The sequence below is a fragment of the Epinephelus lanceolatus genome, chromosome 9, assembly GCF_041903045.1.
Source record: "Epinephelus lanceolatus isolate andai-2023 chromosome 9, ASM4190304v1, whole genome shotgun sequence".
NCBI classification, from domain to species: Eukaryota; Metazoa; Chordata; class Actinopteri; order Perciformes; family Serranidae; genus Epinephelus; species Epinephelus lanceolatus.
Window position 1 is genome coordinate 14,640,183 of NC_135742.1, and position 26,796 is coordinate 14,666,978.

At 40.6% G+C, this 26,796-nt stretch overlaps 1 long non-coding RNA gene across 1 annotated transcript; it reads right to left on the reverse strand.

Moving 5' to 3' along the window:
* Positions 1 to 18,274: 18,274 nt before the first annotated feature.
* Positions 18,275 to 26,492, reverse strand: LOC144464355 (uncharacterized). Its single transcript, XR_013492082.1, has 3 exons — positions 26,434 to 26,492; positions 18,597 to 18,737; positions 18,275 to 18,393 (listed from the first exon to the last, which is right to left on the reverse strand). It is a non-coding gene; the product is annotated as an uncharacterized LOC144464355 (long non-coding RNA).
* Positions 26,493 to 26,796: the final 304 nt, after the last annotated feature.

Sequence of the window (26,796 nt, forward strand, 5' to 3'; positions counted from 1 at the left end):
ATGAAGTCCTACAGATAAACTGGAGGGATTAACACTCACGTAAAATGTATGATGATGGTGTCTTTCATGCGACATCTTCAAAGTGAATGTTTGGGTAATTTTTTTTCAGTTTTTCTTTTTTTTAGGACTTGAGGGCTCTGTTATTGACATGAATGACTAAGCCCTTTGAAAAGAAAAGCAAATTTAACAACAGTGACTTAACACAGAGGCTCTGGCTATAGGCCCTTAGGCCCATTTGGTGATGCACCCATGTGTTCAACCAATTATCCAATCAGAACTGCTCACCTGCTGTCAGTGTTTGCCTTTTGGCTTTGCTCTCGGTGGTATTAAATATTAGTCTGTACATTGATCAGTGTGCTCAAGTCCTTTCTTTTCCCCTGTAAGTATGATTTGTGTGTCTGTCAGTGAGGAGCCTGAAACTACTGTTAGACTGCTGTCTGTATGAAAAAACGTCCCACCCTGTAATGCAGCCTCATTTACTTGTGTTAGGAATGAATCAGCAGTTCAAACCTGAGGCACACCCTCCTTAAAGAACAGGCAAACCAGGTGATAAATTTGGCACACATAGTGTGAGAACTCATTTTGTCAAACAGCAGCATTTTATGTAGCTGATGCTTTGAAAATGCAACAAATGGAGCTCCTGGAAAAGTTCAGTAAGGGAGACTATACTTTTGCACGTTTAGGCCTGTAATTTATCTGTCACAACATCTGCCATTCACTCCTCACACACAGGCTCACTCATAATTCCTTGCTGTTATTGTTTGGGGCTGTCACTGAGACATCAGCTGTTGTGTCAGCTGATCTCATTTGACCAATGGCACAGAGACACACCTTCACCATTAGCCTATCATGTTGCTGCTTCTTGTATGGAATTTGGTCCTCTTTCTGCTTTAAGTACCTTTGTGCTTCAGTTGTGTGCACCTTCCACCTCCCCATCACCACCTAGTCTTTGCAGATTCATCAGCTTCATCAGCCATCAGTCTCAGCAGAGACATTATCCATCATGTACCTTTTAGCATCTTACAGCTATTCTCTTAGCTGCAAGCCCATGGATGTATTAAGAAAAGCTTGATACTGCATTCCAAAAAAAGTCTCCAAGAGCTTCCTAAAGCTTTCTCATCTTTAGGTCCAATAAAGCATGTGTACGAGCAATAGTTAAAGACCTTCTCTGGCCGAGTCAAACTGCACACATCAAAGTAACAAAATGTTTTAATCATGTTGCTCTTCCAGACTTTCAAAATTTTCAAATAAATTAAAATTAGCTGATGCAAAGAGACTTTTCTGGAAGGCTGAAGGTGTTTAGAAAAATGTATTCACCCTTTTTAAAAAAAAAGTTTGCAACTGGCTTTTTGGGGCCATTGTGCATCACATGATGCTGGGGTATGGCCACTACCCCAAACACAGCACTATTCCTGTGGGCTTATGTTAGCCATATCCATATTTCATATATTATCAAATGTCATAAGGTCATGATGTGTCAGTGTGTGTTTACAGCAGTTCCAGTGCCTCCATTTGTCCCAAATTTTTTACAGTGTCCACAGTGTCAGATCTTGACAGTGTGAGATGTCACAGATTCCTGTCTTTGTTCCACATTAAAAGGAAATCATTTGGAAATGTTGCATATTCTGCAAGTACAAGGGTGGAGGTTCATTTTAACAGTGAATTGTGTCATCTCAGATTACAGTAAATTAGGCAGAAGTATGAGGCTCAGAGTGAGCTAATAATTGAACTTAAGTTAATTTGCCACACATATAGTGATCTACTGAACTAGTTCTAGCCGCTACAATTTCACTTGTATGTTTTACTGTCACTCTGTTTCTTGATATTTTCACTCTATTTGTCCTTAGTGTAATTTTACTATTATTTGTCTCTACTCTGTATTTACAGCATGTCTGTCCTGCTTCCTCATCTGTGGCTCTTTCTGAGGTTTCTCCCTTTTCTCCCCATTAAAGGGTTTTCTGTGGAGTACTTTCCCCATCTGAATCCAGGGTCTAAGGGTGGAGGATGCTGTATGATATACAATCTCTGATTTAGTAGGGGTGCAATGATACATTGATCTGGACTGACATATTGAGTCAATAATCAGCAATCCAACATCATCACTGCAAAGTGCAAACACTAATACATATCGTCGTCTTTAACATACAACTTTATTTTGAAATTCCTATGGCACGTCCGTGTCAGCATTTCCATCCAAGTGTACCTCCATCCAAAACATTCAAACAGTGCTAGCAGTCCAGCGCCAGGCAGATGATGGCAAGATATTTACTGATATCTTCCGATATTGATCACAGGCCACTGACTTGAATTGAAATGAAATCAAATGATGGCAGACTTTGTGATATCAGCAAATATCGCATTGTTGCCCAAAGGAGCAATATAAAATTGCAGCATGTTGAAACTTGTGATATACACCCCCTACAGTTTGGCTTCTAGGGGCAACAGCAGATATTTCAGGGGTTTTGATATAGCCAGCAGATATTCGGATAATGAATATCTGGGCCAAGATTTGTCTTCCATGCATCGGTTGTTGTGAGATTAGCAATTTGAGATGCAAGAATGGAGTTGTAGTTGAGAGACGACATCTACAAATCTGATACTGTAAAGCCAATAAAAGCTAATTCATTGTTAGATGATAGTCGTTGGGTTGTGAGATTGCATTTTGGCCAATACATTTTGTGTGTTTACATGCAGCCAAACCAGCTCAAACGTTACTGATCAATACTACTTGTATAAATGTAAGCCAGAACACTTCAGACACCAAAATCTTCTCCAGTTGCCTACAGATTCTGCATTTATTCACCAGCCTGTTCTCACTCCCAACTGGTCAAATACTGCAGCTTTATCAATGATTTTGGTGTCAGATACCAACGAACAGAGGCACCTTTTACAGCGTATGTATGCAATGGCTGCCAGCCACAACCCAACTCGACAAATACTGCTGTTTTGTCAGTGGATGTTGGCGTCAGACGCCGACACACCAAGACACTCTCTGGGGAAGTATAACACTCACTTGGAAGCTGATGCTGTTCACAACTACTGTCGTATACAGAGCAAGAGAATCCATATGACGCAGGTGGGAGTGCAGGTGGATGGGTCAAACAAACACTGGACTTTCAACCAAGAGACCACTGTTAGTTTCCTGTGTGAAGCCAAAGTCAGTGGAGTCATTTTAATAACAACGTAGGTGCTAGTGTGTGTAGCATGCTACACAAGTCACAAGATGTGACATTACGTTTTTTAAACCTATCTGCATGCTTTTGTTGCCTGTTTTAACGATGTAGTCAATTCAATTTGAAAAAGACTGCATGCATGTAACAAGCTAAAATTGAGACACACTCCATAAACGTCTAAAACTGATGCAGGAGGCTACCTAACGCATCATATTTTGATTTTTAGGGATGAGAACTGGTTGCACATGCAGAGATTTATCGAGGTTATATGTTGTACAGACTGTAAAGTCCTCTGAGGCAAATTTGTAGTTTGCCATTTTTTTCAATTTCTCTTTCCCATCACATTTTTTTTTTCACTTCCACATCAGATTAAATCATATCCTCCAAAACAAGGTTTGTGCTAACTTTCCTCCCTCCAAATAAAACAATGACTTGTTATCAACAAAAGCTCACCTCTCAACCCTCCCACTCATTGATGTATGGGAACAGACCACCTGAGTTTTACTGTATGTTATGGTATCCAGAGGGAGTCTGTGTTGAGCAAGAAACACATACAGCCATGTCTGGTCTGACATAGATGATGACATAGATTATGCAACCCCTGTGGGCAGATGACAGGGTTCCCACCTCGAATTACACTCGCAGCAGGACATCTGCGCACATACCTAAATACACTCCCACTAACATAGCTAAATGCACTCCAGCTCACACGTGGCTACGAATCCGACTACAACCTCTCCAAAGAGGACAGGATCAGAGGTGACCATGAGTGGAATAGAGTCCTGTTCAGTGCAAACACAGACATAGTCAGAACAAAATCACCTCGGAGGTTGAGGGATTTCCCCAGTGTATTGTGTATTTTGTGAATGAATGAGTGATACACAATGGCGTGGCAGACAAGCTCAGGAGATACAAGGATAAGAGCTTTGGGAGGGGGTGGGGGGAACGACTGACTGGCAGACAGCAACAAATGGTGACCACTTCCGCCTCTGTGGGCTGGTTGTTACTCATGAAATAGTATTTCAGAAAGGATGAAAAGGAGCTGGGGAAACTGAGAGAGCGGGTGAAAAAAGCACAAACGTGTTGATTGGCTCAGGGCAGGGTGCCTGATTCCAGGCCCTTTGTGATTGGCTGAGAGGTATGGCCTCACCTTAAAAGAGGGTTACTCCAGTTCATTGACATTGAGATTCATGTTGCATGTGCTGCGGTGACTGAAAACCATACATTCACTACAAGGACATGCCTTTCAAACCAGCAGCAGTCATTGCAGCATGTGTGGGCGTCAGTCTGCTCATTCCTGATCCTACAGTCACTGTATTACACAGTTGTATTACTTTTTTACCATAGATCCAAAAGGAAAAATCACATATTTATTCCATTTTTTTGTCAAAAGATTTAAGGTCCTGTTTGTAAAATAAACCATATTAATCCACAAATATTTTAACCTTAAGCTAAAATACCTGATTCAAACAACCTAAAGCAGTTTATTGCATCACATTAGCGAAGTTTAACAAATAACTTCCTTCTCGGTCACACCATTTAGCCATTCAAATGTGACAGGCAGTGTGTCAGCGTAATCCGCTATGGCATGGAAAGTAATCGCTTGGAAAACATCACTAGATACCATAAAATCAGTATTCACACCAAATTCATTTGTAGGCATGTACACATTCCTACCCTGTGTAGTTGAGCCATCTCCCCCCACGCCATGCCAATTCGAACCTTAACCCTGACCCCTTCCTCGCTCTCCTCCACAAACCTTTAAACTGACCCTAATCCCTGGACCGTGACCCCGTGCTCGCTTTGAATGTTAGCCATTGAATGTGCGGCACTTAGCCAAACAAAGGGACTTTGTATCGAATCCAAGTCGAGCGCTTGGTGGGAAAGTTGCTGTGATGAGTTATTTCCCCACCAGACCCGCTTTTGATCCTGAATTTATGGATGTGCTTTGATTTTTTTGTGAGAAAAGTTCACAATGTGGCCTGATTGATTGAGAAATGACCTAAAATCGCATTTTTTCTGATATATGTTTTGATTTTTTAGTCACTTGATTGTCACTTCTTTGCAGACATGGTACAGCATTAGCTTTTATGTAAAGACATGTTTCTAGAAAAATAAAATTCTACCTTCATTCTCCTTTTAGCTGTGTTTTTGGCAACCCTTTCTCATTCCAAAGTCATTGAATGCTGGTGCTTGTGACTTCCACATCAGACACCAACTAAAAAGCCATCATTTCATGTCAGTATGATATGTGGCCGGGTGCCATCAGTGTGTAACTCCACCTTACAGCATCAGGGGGAAATACAGCTGGACAACAACATAAGTTAAGGGGGCAAAAAGTCAGAGTAGGGTGGATGGGGCTGGTGGTGGATGGGTCCAGTCAAGATAATAGTTGTAATGACGTGTGTCTCAGCATCATTACTACTATTAAAAAAGTCCCAATAAACACTGTTGTCAGTCTGCTCTTGGGTAATGTGGACTTTTTCAATTCTGACATTTTTTTGGATGGTGTCAGAAATTGTCAGAAAGCAGATATCACACACTAGGTCAACAAAGCCAAACTCTCTGCATGGCTAAATACCACCATAGACTGTTTAAATAATGGGAATATTATTTCTCATAAAATATTATGGGAAAAACTAAACCTTAATACTTAGAAGCAAATTATCTAGGAAGTCTGGGAACCTTGCTTCTGCGAAACTTTGTCTCATCAACAACCGGTATGCAAGAACATTAAAGGGGATTTTGTCTTTAAGCCTCCAAAATCCCCCTGTGTCTCCCCTGCAGGAAGGCAGGATTCTCGTTTACTGAGTCTGAAACGACACCATTGGCTTGGAGTTCTCAGTGCGGTTTGGATGTTGTGAACACTCACAGGGGAAAGATAAATTTTCTTGCCTGCAGTCATGATTTCAACCATCGTGGTTTAATGTCAAAACTGAAAGTGAGCACCTGGCATGGGGGGTTGGACCAGAGTTTACCTGAGGAGAGTATTCCATTGCATCATAACTTAATCAAATGGTTTAATCCACAAATGTGTGTATTTACAGGAAGTCTAAGCAAACCAGTTGATGTGGCCTCTCTGGGACTGTAGGTGGTTGCCAGTGTTGGGCAGACGTGTTACAGTAATAATATTATTTTTTCCAGTAGCGAGTAGTGTAAAGATATACTATATAATAATACTTTATTATTATTATTATTATCATTATTATTATTATTATTGTTATCATCATCCCACTATTGGCTAGAAATACAATACATTAATCACACCAGCAGAATCATTTTCGCTGTCGCCGTGCTGCGCATGCACATCACAAAGCAAGAAGCTAGCTTGTAAGCTGGGAACGCTTATATTCAGTGGCTGGAAATATTCCCATGGCTTTGATTTTATCAGGAGAAGAGATGACAAGAACATCATCGCTCCAGGTAGTGGTACTAAAACTCTTTCCACTGCGAAAAACACAACCTCAAACCTCCTGAAACACCAACTGCGACTGACAACACAACATCAAGCTTGTGGAAATACACCCTATCAAAGGTGAGCCATTCTCTGCAGCAGGTGACAAGAGACAAAGAACTAATAAAGCTGGTGGCTGGATATGTGCTGGAAGAAATGTTGTGTATGTTCACGACTAACTCTTCGTCTTCCGGACTGATCATTGGAAAGATACTGATCACAGGCAAAAGAAGACCTCCATTTGCAAGCTGTCTGGCCTTAGCTGCACTTACTGGTGATTACCGTGACATCAGTGACGCGTTAGGTATCCTCCTGCGTCTGTTGTTGACACTCCGGGATGCCGTATCAATATATGTTTGCATCATGTCTTGTCAAAATACACATCCGTTGTCACAGGGTATTTCTAGTCGTTAGATGCATTCAGTCTGTTTCAAAATAGACTTACAACGTTGGTAAAACACCTTATATTTATGTTTATTTCCTTGTGCAAGAAAGCTCTTGGTGAGATTTAGACAACAAAAAGATGTGGTTAGGTTTGGAAAAAATTATCATGGTTTGGCTCAACATTTACATGTGAAGTGAACAGCTGCCTCCCGGGCCAAAGTCCAGGGTTTGTTGGACCCATCCACTTCCCCTCTCACCTGCCTTACAGGGACTTTCCAGCTTCTTATATTTCTGTTAATGGTGGCGTTTAAAAGTGACGCCATCTGGCAGCATCTGAAACTGATCCACCTTTTACAGTGGTACAATACACCATTGTAACGTGTCCTTTTGCGTTGCTGTCTGACTCCAAAATCCCCGACACAGGGGCAATATTTGAGAAGTTGGGAATGAGTAAGAGCTGATGACCATCAGATTCAGATTCAGACAACTTTATTAATCCCACCAGGGGCAATTTGTCTGAACAGCTTGCTTTGCACACACACTATAACATAACACCCAGTAACATGTAGACACATAAATGAATGAGTGATAAAATAAAAAACCCAAATAAGAAATATGCCAAGGAGTTCAGTAGAATAAAGGAACAATAAGCAACAATGGTGGATAGACAGATTATTGTAAAAGAGATTTTAAAAAAAAAACATTTACAAAGAATTTAAAAGACAAATAGCAGAGGGACCGGTTATTTTACAAGCAGGTAAAGCGTAAAGATGCCCTGATGGCAGCAGAGAAAATTCACCTGCAGGAACATGTTCAAAAGAAACTAAAATAGTTGTGGCTTTCTGGAGGATTTGTTGATTGCAAAATCAGTGAAGTCCTGTTGTGTCACACAGAGGTGAACATGCAAAGTCTAAATTCTGAGAAAAAGGAACTAATAACCAAATTGTCTGATGAAACAGAAACAGTCATATAATGAGTAGTGTAACAAATTGCTGTTGGAAGGGAGTAATGAGTATAGTAAAAACATAACTTTTGAAAAGTGTCACAAGTAAAGAGTAATAAATTAAATTTGTTTGAGTAATGAGCTGCAACTCTGCTGGTGGCTCTACTTTTGTTTAAACTGTATTTCCAAATATTTCTCCAGACTAAACAAGAGGCCCGGCGCACAGACTGATGAGACAGACGAGATGGGACAGAATCTGTTTTAAGAGATGCACCTGCATCAGAGAAGAGTCAGAAGCACTGTATGCATACCTAGTGACACACCCATCAAACACACCCATGTGTGTAGAGGTGAAGATGAGAGGAGGGTGAGGAGCGCTGAATGTCAATTATCACAAGTGCACCGCTGCAGGTGTGTTACAGGACAGCTGGAGAACACATGAGTCTGCAGCTGTCCACCACTGGACGTGGATGTTGCTCACACACACAAACATACACACTTCATACCATTCAGGACACACCTCATCCACGGGTGATACTAACACAAATATAACAAAGTTTGAATTGTTTGTGTCTTTGTTCGCTTTGAGTCTTATGGAGCATGAAAATGACCTGCATAAATCTACTCCTGAACAGGTGTATCAAGGCCCAAGCACCCGACGCAACAGGCAGCTAAAGTGAGTGTGTCTGAGGGTTCACAGCTATGGTGGCCTGAGAGGAAAACTTGAAGCTATGTTCATGAATTGCCACATACATTTTGTAAATAATCTGTGGAACATTTAAGCAAAACAGTTGAACTGTTGAATCTCAACTAATAAGCAAATACGAGCTATACCCAAATAAAGTGTTACTGAAAATCCAGGTCAAGGACTGAAAACACTTTCCACTTTCCACAGTGCAAGTTCTTCTAACCCTGCTGCATGTAGGTCATTGCTTTTCCTATGTTCCTATTCAACTTTTTCACCATCTAAGGTTTATTGTTTTTTAATCCAGTGTTGAGTTGGGTGCCTGGGCCTTGGTATGCCTATTTGCAAGTCTAGTTTTCTATTGTCATTGCTTATGAAGCTCAATACCTTGAATATTTCAGGGAAGTGATGACCTATGTTTATTAAATCCAAATGTTTTTTTTGTTCGAATGAGAGAGCGCTTAACAAAGGTTGCCGTGCAGCTACTGATTGTTATAAAATGCAACCTAACAACTGCGTTGAGTCAAATCACCTGAGGGTAACCTCGTCCAGTTCTACATGAGTGATGCAAATGATGCAACATAAATTACAGAAAGACATAAACATGACAGAAGTTACTGGTGGCTGAACTGCAACCAAAAACCATCAGCAGAAATCTGCAAAGTGAGTTTCGCCGGATTTGCGCATCCAGTAACTTAATTCATCTGAACTGGGGACACACCCAGCAGCAATAAATGTAATTTACTTTTAATCTGAACTGTAAATTAAACTTGACACATTCAGACATTACAGTTGTTAGCTGTAATAATTATATATATAATAATTCTGACTCATGTTGATTTTGACCTTTCAAAACCACCATTAACATTCACATCTGCTCTCACCATGACACAACAAGTCACATGGAAATTTGAGAGCATTTATATCACGTGTCCTAAGTTCATTTACCATAATTAGAGGTTGCTATATAAGGTGTGGAACTCCTGCCTGTTGCTTCATGCTCAACTATGTGTCCACCATGTCAACAGTAAGGACAAGCCAAATTCAGAGTAACGCTTGCACTTTGGGCAACTGTTGTTTGCCTCTGTGCTATAATGAGCTGGAGGGGCATTTCATAATAATGACATGGTAAACACAACCTGCCTGTGTCTGCCTGAAGGAATGACGTAACACTTTGCTGTTTATTTTGCTGTTTAGCCAGAAAGACCAAATGACAGCTCCTTTGGTTTAAGTCCATTTGTCTATTCAGGTCAGGTTTGCAGAAGGAAAGCAGAGAGGCTCAAACGTACATTTCCCCTTACAACTTCCTGGTCAGACTCAATACAAACAGCACATAACAGACACAACAGTGATGGGAAGGCAAGCCTAAGACTCTTAGAGTGGCCACAGTGTCAGACTGAAGATGTAAACGTGTAGCTGACGGCTCTGTCTGCTATCACTGAAAACAAATTATAAACATTTCTGGAACACAAGTTGATGGCTCAGGATGAATACCTCTTTTAAACAGTCTGCTGCTATAGCAAAAAAGCCATCACAGGAAATGGCTGCAGCCAAACGCTCGAACACACATTCATGAGACGACGGGGCTGCAGCTGTCAACAAAATAATCTGTACGATGACTGTGATATGTTCAGTATGGAAAATACTGGAGATAAACTGCTATGTGCAGGTTATATCCCCATAAGATGAAACCTATTACAAGGGATTTAGTTTTGTTTAGCATTGTTTGCCCTTTCTAGGCTGCTGTAGAAACATGGTGGTGAAACAGTGAGATCTCTGTGGACAAGGACCTGCTACCTAAGTTTATATAAATGGCTCATACTAAGGTAACAAAAACTTATTTTCAGGTGACTATACACCAAAGAAAACATTTCCGCCAATATATCTGCCTAAATCCTACACACTGAACCTTTAGTTTCCTGCATTCTGGTGAATTTTTATGCAGCTATTTGTGCCTATTCTCCACCAATTTATAGTGTTTTTCTCTTTAATTTTGTCAAAATAAAAGTCCTCTGCTACTTTGATGTTTTTATTCAGAGGGGATGAACGTACATGTTCCTGCGTCTCCCTTGAAGCCCTCATCTATGACCCATTACACATCTTTGAAAGAAAAAATTCTGAGTCAATCATCTTTTTATTGCCTGGAAATATCAATAAAAATCATCATGTTTGTCTTTCAATTTCCTGCAAAGTATCTTTCCAAGTAAAGGTGTTGACGAAGTGGCTGCCATGGAGCTCTTACCTGTCACCATAGACCTAACCATGGCCACAAGCAAACTTAAAATCCTGTGTGATAACTTTGGCACAATAGCAGCACCCTGGAAAGTGTGCCATAGATCAACGCTCATGACACCAGGACACCACCTCTTGCATTTTTTACTAATTTATCAGACACCTGTCGTTGACCATACACAGTCTGGTAGTGGCCTAAGAGTTTAAGGCACTGACTGTAGACTACAACGCCCCAGCTTTGACTCCAGCTGCAGACCCCTGTTGTCTCCCATCTCTGTCCCCAGTTCACCCCGAGTCATCTTCCCACAATGAATTGCCAAAAAAATCGTGGCATTTTATCCCTGATTATATAATGAATTCAATATCAGCGGCGGAAAGGAATGTGCTCATCAGATCAGATTGTCCAGTGAAAAATTTGGCGTGCTTAACACCTTTGTTCTGTGACAAAAAGTTTGGCTGCAGACGGACGTTCCCAGCAGAGCGGGTTATCACAACGAGTGTGTTCAGCCATCTGAAAGATAGACTTGATATCACACCACTCTGTCTGTCTGTCACGTCATTTGCCATGCAAAGCCCATCTGACACCACCCACCAACACGCAAGTGAAACCACATGCATACACACACACACCTCTGCCTTCGCTACTTTGCTCGGTCCAATCTCCTTTTACACACACGCATGCAGATTCTCATCCCACTCACCTCATGCACATCACACCACATCACACCAATTGGGTGTCAGGGAGTCTCCAGTAACAGGTACTTTGTGTGTGTCTATACAAAACATGTCACTCTTAAAGCGACAGTTTACACCAAAATAAAAAATAAATGTTTTACCTCTATTTATCAGTCAAACTATTATTTTGGTGTGAGCTGCCGAGTGTTGGAGATACCAGCTGTAGAGACGTCTGCCTTCTCTCTAATATAATGGAACTAGATGGCAGTCAGTTTATGCCAAAAATACACATTTGAAAACTCAACAGCAATGTCTCTTTCCAGAAATCATGACCCGGTTATCCAAGATAGTCCACAGAACCTTGTTGTGAGCAGTTTCATGTAGGAACTATTTTCTTTTACCAAACTACACCTGTCAACCATGCAGAAGGAAGCGTGCATCTCCTGCTAGCTCACCTAGCACCACTGAGCTAGCTAACGTTACAGCTCAGCCAAGGAGGACCATCAATGTTTACATCTAATGCTGTAACAAGCACAGATGTACAAAGATAAATAGATGCTGTGTTGGAGGCATGGCCCTGTTTATTTTTATGAAAGTTGCTCAGTGGTGCATAATGCCGACGAAGCTTGATTTCCCTGGTATGAAATTACTTGAATCTTCGGCATCGTGGGGCCCATGGAGCAAGCACACTAGAGACTTAAGGCAGCCGAGCAGCTAACTTCAGGTTCAGCCCTCTGCTAGCTTGAACAGAGATAAAATAACTTAATTGTGCTGCTCTTCTAGACTTTAAAAGTATTGTTTTGATAATGAAACAAGTCACTTCACAAAGGTTGAATATAGATATATATACATAGATGCGGCACCCTGGCTTGTGGGATGTGTCAATACCGCCACCATCTTGCCTAGGTGCTCTGACCGGTTCAGACCCATGTCAGACTCGGCATTGCTCTGCATTTGGGTGTACGAACGAAAGAAGTGCTAAAACCAAGCAGAAGGGAATAACATTCCACAGGTAAGAAGTTGTTTTACAATATTTTACTGTTACGAACATGTTTAATGAGATATATATCTCAAAAAGTGATACTTCTTTTAAGCTAATCAAGTAAAGTAACTGTCCTGATCTGGTCCTAATGCTAAATTAAGCTAACGCTATGTCACACAACTTAAAGAAAAAAGGTTAACATTGATATAATATTACTTATAAAATTATGATGCTTTGTCAAACAGCTATGTTGGTGTATGTGTCATTCCAAATTGTCAACTATCTGTTTCATGGCACCAACGTGACATAACGCAGTATAACGTTAGTAGTTAACTTGTGGCCTGAATTGTAACTACAAATTATGTGGAACTGCATTTTTCTGACACACTTATTTTGTGTGTAGTTTCCCAAAAAACACAGATAGGAGACAGGCATGGGTAGCAGCAGTGAACAGAAAGGACTTTGTCCCGAGTGACTCCTCAGTCATCTGTAGCTGTCACTTCAGACCTGAGGACTTTGACAGGACTGGGCAGACATCTAAAAACAATACTAGCTACTGTACACTGTATTTTTTGTAAATATGACCTAATAATGTAAACAGTTCTGTGTCCAGGCTCTCATGAGAACTGTGGTGTTATACATATGAGATTAAAGCAAAATTTTGTGTAAACATGCTGCTCTAAGTCATTTATTTTCACTTGTACAAAACCAACATTTGTTAATCAGAATCTACGCTGTAGCTTGGCACAACCCTGCTGATACACTATTTTTTGCACATTGTGTGAAATGTGAATAAACATTTATAGTCAAAATTAATAATTAAATGACATCATGGTGGGCATTGTACATCTAGTATATTTATTACGTGGGGAAAGTTTAGTTTAAATGTGTTGTAGAACTATTACTGTTACTTTATCTACATAGGATCAAATATTTTGGTATGAAAAGCTGCAGTTTTTATTTAACCAAGTATCCTGTATCATAACTACATGTCTGACGATTGTAACAAACCAAACCGCATGAAAATCGGTTGAGAATTCAGCGAGTAATGATGATTTTAATTATAAATAATCTCCTGCCTCAATAGACATACATGTATTAGGCAGCGCGGCTCCACCTGGGCAAGATGGCGGCTGCGCTGACGTATCGCTCCAATGAGGAGCACCGTTGAATGCGGCATCTACGTATATATATCTATGGAGGTTGAATTAGACACTGATTTATGCACGTCTCTTTCACAATGTAAATCTATGGTGGGGAGAAAGCCTTTTTGGGGCCCATAGCATCAACTGACAGACGTAGAAGTTGTAGTTCCACATTTGACCACTATATGAAATTGTCTTCAAAAAGTGGATGTGCGCTTCCTTCTGCTCAGTGATACAGTTAGTGAGTGGCGTTCGGTGTAAATAAAAGAGTTCCTACATGCAGCTGCTCACAAGATGGTCTGTGGATTATCTTGAGAACTGTCCCTTCAAGGGGTGACCAGTGTGTATCTGATCGAAACATTTTTTTATTTGAAATACTGTAGAATCCAGCATGTTTTTGAATAATATTGAGTAGCATAGTTGACATTATCAATGGCGATTTTATAGAGCTTTTTGTTTCTATTTAGGTTGAAGTTGTTTTCCTTGTTTTGTTGTTTTATTTGTATTGTAATTTTTGTCAGAAACACTTTCTTAGCTTTGTATAACTTCCGTTGTTGCTTTGTTAATCATCCTGTTAAAGGTTTCTCAGTGCCAAATAACATCTATAGCTCTCTTTTTTTTGCAGTGTGTAGGCTATTATGCATGTATGGAAAGTTTTTGAGTTGCTGTAGGCTATGCTAAAGATTAAAAAGTTTGTCAACATCTCAGTGTACTTACAGAGGCTCAGCCCTCCTGGGTGGTTTTGTATTCCACTGCCTGTAAAAAGTTTGACCTTTGGTTCAGGACAGACAATTTTTTAGTTCATTGTTTAGCTGAAAATGCTGCCATGAAAACCTGATTGTTTTGTTTTTATTGCCTCATTCTTCAGCATGTAGACACCCCATTCACAAACAGTAGTGTCATCATGGTCATCAAGTGGTTGGAGACAATGCTGACAGTCTGGATGGACAGAAAACATTTTAACACAGTCAAACACACTTATGTCTTTGCATATCTAGACACATTTTGTTTTCTGATAGTTGATTTTTATTATTCCTGTAGAAATCTTTCATGTCATTGTATTAGAATAGTTTACAGAGTCACAGAGTACTGTTCAGCCTTTTGAAAGCATCAACAGTATCCTGCATATCAGGTTTAGCTGTGCAGATCATGTTCATGTCTTTCTGTTAGACTCACAACATTAGTCTCATCCATCACTGAGTGGTCACAGATTTTATTGCCATCACTGATGGCAACACAGTAGATCACTCAAAAAAGAGATTTTAATCTCAGTGAAACTTTGAGACAAACTGGATACACAAACAGTAAATTATAAGCCCACATCATAAAACAGCAGCTGGAATGAAATAAAGGTTACACGCTGACTTACTGACTCAGAAGGAACCATTTTAATTATGCAGTCAACATATAATTAACTTCTATTTGTAAAAGCAGGCATACCATGAAAGTTTACGTGCGGCCTGAGGCAACGGCTGAAGAAATGTTCTAGATATGTTGTGTTAAACTATGTGATTCGTCACTTAACACACTGAACGTCACATGGCGCCTATACGTAATTACACCCTACTTCAGTACTACTACTTCTCTTCTGTACATACTGTGACAGGAAGCATGGTAAACCTGAGAGTAAACAGTATGTCCTCATGTGTGCACAATATATAACTAATATTAAATAGATAAATAAGTAATGATACTGTGAACTTAATTCAGAAGCGTAATTTATTTTTCCTGATGTGTCTCTAGAGTCAACACATTATCTTCTACATTGTCTTGCAGTGTGCATTGCATTGTGGGCATGAATGGATTACTGAAGAGGGCTACCCCTGGCCTTCACCTGCAAAATGTCACTTAAATTAACTCGTACTGACCAGGAAGAGACTCAAAATTACCCCAAAGAGATGCAGAGGAACTATAAGGAGACACAAAACAACCAAAAAAGACACAAGATGACCTCAAAGAGTTTTGTCTTGCTTCTATGTCATAGAGGTCACAGGGCCTTTTGCATATCTTTGCCCAGTCTAAATGTATTACACTCTCAAAAAAGGCTGGATTTAATATATGGTGTGCGAATCAAACACTGTCAAAGTGTTTTATTTGTATAATGTTGCACGTCAGCGTTGAACATGTAGGTCAGGAGTGAGAAAGTGAAATACTGCAGTGAGTTTAATGAGGATAAGCGACAGGTGTGGCTCGATGAGGGAGCGAGCGACAGGTGTGCAGGGTGGAGGAGGATCAGGTAATGTGCTGAGGTGTGAACGCGCTGATGGCACTTTACTGCTGGCACTAACAAGGGGTGATGCAATACTTGCATCTGCCGTTGGAGATCAAAGTTAGACTTTGAAGTGACACTGCCTCCTCAAACTGAAAAAATGAATGAGTGAATGACGACGTTTCGAGCCACTGCTCTTCATCAGATCATGCCTCCTCACCACCATCACAAAGCGTGTGTTTGAGGCCCTGCACACCTACACAGGTGTCTTCAGTTCTGGCTGGTTTGACTTCTACAGACATGAACTTATGAGAAACGTGTGACGTGACTAATGAAGGTGTAACAAAGGTAACAGAAGAGTGAGGAGGATGTCAGTCAAGCACAGTTGATAAAATGTTCACTGACAAAGTATTTCTTTTGTTTTCAACGATGAGCTACAACAGCTGCTTGTGATAACAGTGTTAAAAACCTTTTTACAGTTATCTTTGTAAAATGGCTGCACTTGGTTATGGTTACATGAACATCATAGTCTTCACCTAACCCATCTGAGCTAAAAGATTATATTTAGTATAATGAGGAAAAATGCCACAACATTTCTTCTGATAGGTCTAAAGTCATGAAATCTGGTATTGATTTACTATAAGTATCTTATGGTGCATCTTTGAAATTTTTGGATCATATAAAAATATCTAACTTTTATCATGAGTCAAAGTCAGGATTCAAAAAATTAGGAAAAATGCAAACGTGTATGTATATGAATTTTTTTACTCTGTGTGTATATTTTTGATATTTAACTTATGAATTCATTTATACAGTTCATGCTGAGATACAGTCATTTTGCTGTCATACTATATTTAGTCTTTATATATGACCATACTTTATTTAGTCTACAGGCACATGACAGGACGAATGTTTATTCCCAAAATAAAATGAAATATGTAGAAAAAACAGAAGTCCTGTGTGCCCAAAGACTGAGTATAGTAAGAAAAACTTGCCAAGTCAAACCCAAACCCAGAAAACACAGATCCACCAAAGGAAATCCAAAATTCCAAGCACAAATGTGTCAATACAGATGCAGAAGTTTGTGCTTTGTACTTTTTGCACAGGAGTCCAGAGAAGTTCATAAACATAGCCTTTTATCCATTAAAAGATTCTTAAAAGTTTCCAGGCAGTAAATGTATTTGCCATCACAATGTACTTTGGGAAAATATGTGATGATAATTACATGGGATTTTTAAGAAGCAGGCTTCTTGAGAAGAGTTTTCAAATGAGGTGGCAAGACCTTTCATTTTCCAGCTCAGCTTACCTGCTGTGCATTGTGTTGTTGCATTGTGTGATAACAGTTGGTTTTAGGATGCAGCTGAGGTCTGGAAAGTTCACTTAAGTGCAAGGCCGGGAGAGAGAGTACGGGTCTGATGCTGAAGATGGGAAAAGCGAGACAGACTGGGTGTCATTGGGTGTCATGGAAGGAAACAGGTTTTTCTGTACTGTTGTAAAGGCTTATGTCTGTCTCTCCATCACCTCAACTGGCATTTTCTTCCTGTCATATGTAAACAAGTGGCATTTTACCCAAGGGATGTGAAATTGCTCTGAATACCTCCTTCCTCTTGTGACCTTTCGAAAAGAAATGGAAACTTTCGTTGTTTCAGTTCTTTACTTCTCAGAGACATCATAACAGGTGATGAGCTCTCCTGTCTTGCCAACCCTTGCCTCCCTTTGCCTCACTGCGAGAACTCTCTTGGTATGTGATATGCTTTTTTCTTGACTCTTTTGACATTTAACACCAGGGAAACCCCGCAGTGTGTCTGCTCTCAGTTTCCATCTCTCATCTGACACAGTTTTTGGTCTTAAAATATGCATTCACTGTGTTTCTAATGGGATCCCTTCCATTCCTGTGAAAACAGAACAGTTTGGTTGTTGACTTATTACTTTGGGACAGTTTGACTGATTCATAGATCCAGTGTGAAGGATTTAGGGGGATATCTTGGAAGAAATGGAATAGAATATAATAAGTATGTTTTCTATACTGTATAATTTCCAGTATCATAATCACCTGTCAATATAGTGCAATATCATTTTCAAATCATGTGCAACACTACTTCTCATTGTTATATCTTTTTTTTTTTTTACACCATTTTAGTTTGTTTTTAGTCATTCTTGTACTTATCTTACTCCTAATGTTACTCTGTTAGCCACTGTGGTTTTGCTTTTGCTTCTTGAAAACACTTTATTTTGCAGATAATTAACACTCTGTTGTTCTAAAACAGGGCCCAGAAAGTGACCCTGACCTGGGGAACCCACTGGTTGTTACTGGTTGTGTTACTGGTACTACCACCAGTACAGTTGTGAACGTACTGGTGGTAGTAGAGGTGGTGAGGATGAGATGAGAGGAAGATGGAAAAGTGCTGATGATCTGGACGAGTAGAAAAATGATCCTGTGTCGAGCTTGTCTTGGACTCTGGATACGATGGCTGGAGGTGAACGGGGTGGAGGAGGGCACAAAGATTCTGCCTTAAATGACAGCAGCAGAAGAGAGAGCAGATTTAAAATTTTGCTGTAGCATCCTGATTGGCTGAGAGAGATTGTGGCAAAGTTTGATTGGATAACTAAAAGAGTGAACACCCATAGTCAACTGATTAGAGGAAGCAATGGGAGTAGGAGTTGAACTAAACTGAATTATCACCTGAAAATAAAAATTCTTGTGTTTTTGTTACCTTGGAATGAGCCATGTTTTATTTGCATGGGGAGCAGGCCCTGTTTCATAGAGATTGCATTGTTCACTGCCATGTTCGGTCAAACCAAACACTGGACTTAGATAAGGCCACTTGCATCAGCCACTGTAGTTGGCAGCCCATCTGCAACAAGCAGCATCAGAAAAACACTGATTTGTAACATGAAACCACTTTATTAAGCTTTTTTTTCTTTCCAAAAGATTATTTTTTGGACTTTTTCAGTTATTATAATAAAGGCAAAAGTCCAAAAAATAATCTATTTCAGCTCAAGATTGACAGGAAAGGGGGCAAAGGGCAGAGAGACGACATGCAGCAAAGGGCCTCAGCTTGAACTTGAATTTGGGCCACTGCAAAGACTCAGCATACATGGGAGCACACGTTACCAGTTGAGCTAGAGGTCACCCTTTATTAAGCTTTTTTTAACGCAAGACTGTGGTTTAAAGCACCTGGTACAACACCGAAAGAATTCTATATGGTAGAAATTTCAGCTGGTTGCAATCTGCAAGTCACATTTTGGGAAACACTGTTGGTATTCTGGCACACACATCAGAAAACATGAGGACATCACCTCATCACCTCATCTTGATGGTATTTATAGAGGCATGTTGTAGATCTCATTTTACATTTACTTTTTAGGTCTTTAGTTGACACTCACCCAGAGCAACTTAAAATGAGCTGATGCACGAGGGGTCAGTGGGTTGTTTAGGGTCAAATTTTTCTATGTGTTCAGTTTTATCTGATGCATATTATGCAATATGTGGTTGGCTGGCAGAGCTACAGTTGTGGTGTAACATGTGTATGCGTGCAAGGTCTCACCATGCCTTGGCACTGGCATGATAAAACAACAAGGTTATGTAATTTGTAGGCAGGATAACAGCTGTATGAGGCTGATTATTTTTGGCAAGAGTAAAGTTGACTGGTCTGGTAAGATCGAAAGGAGCAAATACAATATCCAGTTAATCACCTCAGGACAACACTGTGTCACACCATGTTGCTTGTGCAAGGTCTCTGTTCTGAGAATCTATTTGCTGGCCATTGCTTCAAAGCCTGCTTATTTTTTTTTTCCCTGCTGCAGTCAGTTTCAGAGATACTGGAAGTTTATTCCTCTTTATTGCCGCCAGATATAGAACTACAGACAAACTGCAGTTAAAATAGCTGGACAAATCTTTCAGACCTTACTGTGAATGATTTTAGTTAGTTTAGTTAGTCCCAGCTTGATTTGTGCAACTCCTTTATCAACTGGAAGCCAATTAGGTTGTAGAAACTGTATCAAGATGGCTACAGCAGGGGCGGCTTTAACACAACCCTGATAAAACTGGCTGCACCACCTAAATCAAACAGAGGCTATCCCTTCATGGTGGCCATTTTGACTCAGATTTTATCAGTCAAAGCCCATGGTGTGGTTGCAAGATAATTAGCTGTAGCAGAAACTAGAAAAATGTATTCCTGCTACACAACGTCAGATGTGTTTTTTCAACCTTCCCTCTAATGTTTGCCTTTTCCTGTAAATTGCTGGACACGTCTCCAGGATTTGATTTATTTAAATAAATCAAGCGAATACATGATTTGTCATTGAACTTGACATGACCGCTAGGCTCATGCAACCAGAGATGAGGGGCTACAAGTAGACTTAGCTTTGTTTTACAGACAAAGCCAAGCCAAAAATGTTGGAGCCCCTAAAGTACTGCTTACTTTAGGGGCTTCTGGCTGAATGCTAATAACAACATGCTATAGAGCGCACAGGAAGCATGTCAATAGGCAACTTTACATATGAATTGGGATACAAAGGAAACTGTAGGACAGACAGAGAGGTGGTTTGAGGGATCATTAGAGATAAAGTGAACATGGCATATAGCACATTTAATGAATTCAATGTGCTTTGCATCAAGGTGCATACAACAACAAGTGGCGTGAGAAACACATTACATAAAATTCAAGAACAAACAACACTGACAGCACCCCACCCTCCGAAAATATTGACAAACTATAATATTATGCCACGGGGGGGAAAATCACAGACACACGCACACAAATAATAACTAATGATACTGTAAACAGTAGGTTTCTGTCTGCTGACATTAGGCACATTGTTCCAGAGAAAAGGCCGACAATGACATGTTAAAAATTCTGAGGAAATTAGGTGAGGAGGTGATTTCCCTGGGTGTTTCAATCACTTTACTGACACCACAGTAATCTCTTTTTTTCTGGAGGATTCACCAAACCACGTGGTGCTATTTTATGTTTTAGTATGATATGCTTGTCTGCTTAGGAAACAGGAAAAATGCACCCTCTGAGGCCTCCGGTATCACTTCCATCCAGTGTGTTGACACTAAAGTGAAACTCTGCTGCTGAACGGAGACATCGGCACCCTCTCATACTTCTGCACAGAGTGTTTTGTGAATCTGATGATCTCTGATACACAGACTCTCTCACTGCTTGTACTGTGCATAAAACCACAGTCTGATAACGAATGAAGAAGGTACTCCCTCGTTCAGCCTGATAGTCCACATTCCTGATACTACCAACGGAACAAAAGCATCAAGAAACTTCGACTGAGTTAGTGGGTGGATCTGTTCAGCTGTGATTGGATACCAAAGAATCTCCCTCCTGGATACACTGTGAGAAAATAAATGTTTTTATCACATGATATCTTACATGCTCATAACATTCTCTCTGAACAGTACAGTGAGTCAGCAGCAGCAGTTTTAAAGAGTCATCATGCAAACACTCTTAAATATCTGAAGCATTTAAGGATTGACACTGTGTACAAGCATCAGGTGTGACGTGGCTACTGATTATGAAAATGCACAGTGATACAATGTGTGGCCTTGTGTAAATGTGTTTCTTTCCCCTGGATGAAATTCCAAAGCTGTGAGAAACCTCTAGAAAAGGTCACAATGAGTTTACTTGTCGGATTAAATAGTTATCTGTGTTTTAAGGTTTTGCAATGTGCTTATGCAGGATTGGGTCGCGTGTTAATCTCTGTTCACAACTGTTTTCCAAAACAGATTATGATTATAAAGATAGGTCTGTGTCTGATATAAGGACATACACTGAACAAAAATATAAACGCAACACTTTTGTTTTTGCTCCCATTTTTCATGAGCTGAACTCAAAGATCTAAAACATTTTCTATACACACATAAGACAATTTCCCTCAAATATTGTTCACAAATCTGTCTAAATCTGTGTTAGTGAGCACTTCTCCTTTGCCAAGATAATCCATCCCACCTCACAGGTGTGGCATATCAAGATGCTGATTAGACAGCATGAATATTGCACAGGTGTGCCTTAGGCTGGCCACAATAAAAGGCCACTCTGAAATGTGCAGTCTTGCTTTACTGGGGGGGTCTGGGGGGGTCAGAAAACCAGTCAGTATCTGGTGTGACCACCATTTGCCTCACGCAGTGCAACACATCTCCTTCGCATAGAGTTGATCAGGTTGTTGATTGTGGCCTGTGGAATGTTGTTCCACTCCTCTTCAATGGCTGTGCGAAGTTGCTGGATATTGGCAGGAACTGGAACACCCTGTCGTATACGCCGATCCAGAGCACCCCAAACATGCTCAGTGGGTGACATGTCCGTTGAGTATGCTGGCCATGCAAGAACTGGGATGTTTTCAGCTTCCAGGAATTGTGTACAGATCCTTGCAACATGGGGGCGTGCATTATCATGCTGCAGCACGAGCTGATAGTCGTGGATGAATGGCACAACAATGGGCCTCAGTATCTCGTCACGGTATCTCTGTGCATTCAAAATGCCATCAATAAAATGCACCTGTGTTCGTTGTCCATAACATACGCCTGCCCATACCATAACCTCACTGCCACCATGGGCCACTCGATCCCCAACGTTGACATCAGCAAACCGCTCACCCACACAACGCCACACACGCTGTCTGCCATCTGCCCTGAACAGTGAAAACCGGGATTCATCTGTGAAGAGAACACCTCTCCAATGTGCCAGACGCCATCGAATGTGAGCATTTGCCCACTCAAGTCGGTTATGACGACAAACTGCAGTCAGGTCAAGACCCCGATGAGGACGACAAGCATGCAGATGAGCTTCCCTGAGACGGTTTCTGACAGTTTGTGCAGAAATTCTTTGGTTATGCAAACCGATTGTTGCAGCAGCTGTCCGGGTGGCTGGTCTCAGATGATCTTGGAGGTGAACATGCTGGATGTGGAGGTCCTGGGCTGGTGTGGTTACAAGTGGTCTGCAGTTGTGAGGCCGGTTGGATGTACTGCCAAATTGTCTGAAACGCCTTTGGAGACGGCTTATGGTAGAGAAATGAACTTTCAATTCACGGGCAACAGCTCTGGTGGACATTCCTGCAGTTAGCATGCCAATTGCACGCTCCCTCAAAACTTGCGACATCTGTGGCATTGTGCTATGTGATAAAACTGAACATTTTAGAGTGGCCTTTTATTGTGGCCAGCCTAAGGCACACCTGTGCAATATTCATGCTGTCTAATCAGCATCTTGATATGCCACACCTGTGAGGTGGGATGGATTATCTCGGCAAAGGAGAAGTGCTCACTAACACAGATTTAGACAGATTTGTGAACAATATTTGAGGGAAATTGTCTTTTGTGTGTATAGAAAATGTTTTAGATCTTTGAGTTCAGCTCATGAAAAATGGGAGCAAAAACAAAAGTGTTTGTTCAGTGTAATTTCTGCCCTTTTGGATTGACTAAGAAGATGGAGTCAGCCTTGGCCCATTCTTTGCACACATAATCTAGGACAGATCAAACTCAAATTATGGGACTCATGCACATAATTAATCTCCTCTGGTATTTCAAATATGCAGCCATGGGTATCATTATGAGTTGGAGGCAGCATGATTACCTGCTGGAAAACTTTGCAACTTTGGATTTTATCTCAGTAGCTGACTAACTAATGCTTAAATTAAATTCATGTCTTTAGAATAGTGTAATTTTTTTGTCTCTCTGTTGCTCCCATTCTGCAAACATCTACCAGAGTCACTTAATGCCCACACCCACTTACACACCTGCTCATTTTCCTCAAGTGCGTGGGAAAACTTTAACTTCTGCGACACAAGTTTGCTGGACGGCCGAAAACAATCAAAATTCTGCCATCTCTGTGGTGGCGTTTTTGTCCATCCGTAAAGATATGCATGTCCTTGGGCTGAACACTGTGGGCATATTCTGTATACTACACAAAAATATGGACACAAAACAAAAGTGTGTGGAACTAAGGCATCAGAAAGCTCCAGGATTTTTCACACACCCACTTAAACGTGTGCAAGGATACATAAAAACGTAGTTTTGTGACAGAACTTTCACTTCAGCTATTTGTTTTTGCAAATACAGGGTCGAGAGATGTGACAGCAAACTGAACAAATGGAATCTGCATCTCTCTGAGCATTTATTAACCTACTCCTTTTGCTATCATGTAATTTAAGTTTTACAATAAGCTCACGTCAACTGAGCCATCTCAATTACAACTGATCAAACCCAACTGGCTGAGGAAGACTGCAAGATGTGGTTGAAATAAGCGTCAACCTTTGGGGCTGAAAAATGTAGTCAGTGCAGAAATGCCAAAAATTGCAGTTCCTTGGATGCCCACTTGAGGCTGACTCCAGAAGCCAGTCAATGCCCACAGACATGTACAGCCTGGTACAACAAAACACATTCGGTCTCTAGCTAATTTCATAACAACTATATGGGGTTAAATTTTTTAAATAACTCATCCATTTACATTTTATTAAGGCTTGCAATTATGCATAATTAAGGATGGACCACTTGGTGTGACAGGCTGTCTGTCAGATCCACCCTTTCCTCCTCCACAGCACCAATCTCTTGCCCAAATATGGTCACTTCTGGCTCCAAAAAACCAAGATGGTGACAGCCGATTGAGGTTTCAGAACAGAAGTCCACAAATAATGGGCAATGTCATGGTAACTACGTCCATTATCTTTACAGTTTATGGGTTCATGGGCCCTTGAGTTGCTCAACTGTTCAGTCAAGCTGTGGGTTGGGGTGAATGCGGTGAAACCAAAATAGGTGCTAAAAAAAAGAAGCATACTGTTGCCCCACCAGAAAAAAGAACATGGATCAGTATCACCTTATAACATGAAAAAATTATTGTTATAATAAATTATTTTTTAAGTTATATTTGGATATTTTAATGTTCTATCAAAATATTTGCAGTTTATTATGACCAATAAAGTTATTAGGTTATAAGAAGAAGAAGAAACTTTTCTTTTTGCTTTCTTGATTAATCCTATGGTTGAAACATGTTGAGATCTTGCTGCTATCGATGATATTGTGATAAATAGGCATACACTAAAAAGGATTAAATGCATCAGATTGCGCAGAGGGAAGAATATGTCTGACCCTCTGGAGGTCGCACCATGTGTCATTGATTCGCTGGGGGGTCACAGAGGTCTCCATGGATACAAGCTACACCTGCAAAAGGCAGAGCACCACTTAAAAATAGGGGTACACATTAGAAAGAGTCCACCTATGCCCAAGACCAACTTATCTTAATGTAATTTTAAGCACAATGCTTCATCAAGCTGCTGATGACTGACCACGTGCACCTGTAAGAGTGACCAGTAATATATGGTGAACCAGTATGCATGCCTCATTCTGCACTGAGGAAAGTCCAACACGGGCACATCCAGACTTCAGTATAAATCTTTTTTTGTTCTGTGTGTGAGTCTTCCTTTGCTACATGGTGACATTTCTCTGACTTCCGCACCAGAAATGAAGACTAACATAGGGCAGTTTATTAAGGTGCAGCTCATAACCTGAAATCATCTTGACATCTTGTAATAACAGTCAACTTCTCTGATTTCTCTTTCTGGTGTGGCAACAATACACTGCCATAGCTAAATGACACTTATGTCAAATTTGCTTTACTTTACTTTTTTTTTCTTTTTAGTGGTTTGGTGTAAGTGACAGGATGTGATGTATAATAATAATAAAGGCTTCCAAGTGGGGAAAGGAGGACTGTATCACACTAAATAATTTGCAGCCTTTGATAGAGCAAACATACAGGCTGTAATAAAGACTATGAGCTGCATACAGTGAATTCCTGGCATAGTATCATACTGCCTCCATATTAAGATTTGCTGAAAGATGGTTCTCACATATTTTTCTAGTTCTAGTAGGCAAATGATCCAACTGCAAAGTATGCATGACATACAGCATCATTTAAAGCAATAGTCATATGATTGCACTTATCTGGTTACTAATGAGATCAATAACTGTTGTTTTCAACAGTGTGAAACACTTGTTAGTCACAGGTTTAAACAAAGTGGTGCTCCACTCTGCTCTGAGGGATTTCATGCCCCTAAATGTCAGCATGCCTGAAGCAGAGCTCAGCGTCTGAAGTGTCGGTGCTGTCTCTCATTGTTAGCATTTACAGTAAGCTCTCCATGACGATGCAGATCAAAGGCCAGAGCAATGCTGGAGTCATTAACTCACTCCCCTTGTACACTTTGCTGAAGTTTTTGTTCCAGTGGGGTTTTGTAAGGAATCCAGTCGCTGGACAAACGAGGAGCAATGTCCAATTTGAAATAACTCTGCACGAGGCAGTTTGAAGGCCAAGCCCGAACAGCTTGGTGAAAGGAACACCAGTATTTATGTTGGAATTGTACGCTGACTTTTTCGTGTAAAAATCTATAAAATACCATAGCTTACCTCAGTTTGAAAAAAACATTGGTTTTGTGTTTCAGTTTCACATTATTTGATACTGGTACACGCTGTGGAAAGAATGTCTCCGATCCTTGCTGTGGACGCTGCATGCAAAGAACTGAAAAGCAAACAAAAGGGTGCTGAATACAACATACCAGGCTGCCACTATCCCATAATACTATTATGATTCTTCTTGGATTCAAGGACACAGGAGGCAATCTGAAAGAGATAGACAAGGTACACACTGGACAGGCCACCAATCTGTCTAACACATGCAGTCAAACACATCCTCACTCCCACTGACATCTTGCAAATTAAAGTTTCCACACCCTCTTACCTAACCTGCACATCTGTTTTAAACTCCACAGATAAAAGCCTCAGGAGGTTGTCAGCCTCTTACTTGCGATAAGTATGAGCGGATTAACCTGCCGGGGGGGTCCTGAGGCACAGAAGAGCTGTAGGGCCCCTACTAACCCCTTGTTCCTCCCTCATTCTGCACAATTTACAATTTGTTAGAG